Source organism: Orycteropus afer, unplaced genomic scaffold, assembly GCF_000298275.1.
Source record: "Orycteropus afer afer isolate SDZICR_OR568_19922 unplaced genomic scaffold, OryAfe1.0 scaffold00311, whole genome shotgun sequence".
NCBI classification, from domain to species: Eukaryota; Metazoa; Chordata; class Mammalia; order Tubulidentata; family Orycteropodidae; genus Orycteropus; species Orycteropus afer.
The window spans coordinates 1,037,946-1,038,901 of record NW_006921898.1 but is presented as its reverse complement, the minus strand read 5'-3'; positions in this window follow the sequence as shown (position 1 = coordinate 1,038,901).

Below are 956 nucleotides of genomic sequence, written 5' to 3'. Positions count from 1 at the left end.
TTTGGTGTTTTTTTTTTTTTTTTTTTTGGGGGGTTTTTTTTGTTTTTTTTTTTTTTTTAAATCTGTTTTTTTTTTTTTTTTCCAAAATAACACATGTGAAATCCTTACAGCAGACATAGGAAGGGTCAGGTAAGTCGTAACTATTATGATTATAGAAATTGCTTAAGAGAGACATTTTCTGTGAGTACTTAACACAAGGCTCAGTTTTTCCTCAGTGAATTGATGCTTAAGTGCAGGCATATGGCAAGTCTGAATATGGCAGTCCTCAGGTCATGAATGTGATCCAGTCCTAAGTCTGTCTTTAAGTCAAATTTGTAGTCAGAACATACTGTTCTTATTTAGTGTCAGTTAATCAAATGTTTGTCTTAGTATATAGCATATAGTTTACCTTTCTGTGTGAATAAAACCCTTAAGAAACACTTCCAAATATACTAAAACATCTTAAACACTATAATACAGTAATACTAAAAGCAACTACATACAGTATTGTGCTGAAGAAAAAGAATCTATGTGTATGTATGTGTGTAGGTATAGAGTACTGTAGAAAAAGAAATTAAACTGTTCTTAAAACAGTGTGTGGTTGTTGTTGTTGTGTGCGGTCGAGTCAGACCCAACTCATAGCGACCCCTCCTTGGGTTTCCGAGGCAGTATCACTAAGGAAGTAGATTGCCCAATCTTCCTTCCGAGGAGTGGCTGGTGGGTTTGAATCGCCAACCTTCTGGTTAGCAGTCAAGTGCCTTAGGCACTAACCACCAGAGCTACCTAAAACTGTATAGATAGAAAAAATATATACCATGATTAAAAGTTAATATTCTCTTTCCATCAATATCTTGCATGAAGTAACATTATGATAGCTTTAATAATTGAATGATGTAGGAGAAGATGATGGAGAGACAGCTATTGTTGAAGATGATGGACCTGGTGCTGGGGAGTCAGGGTTTGATTCTGCTCCTGGA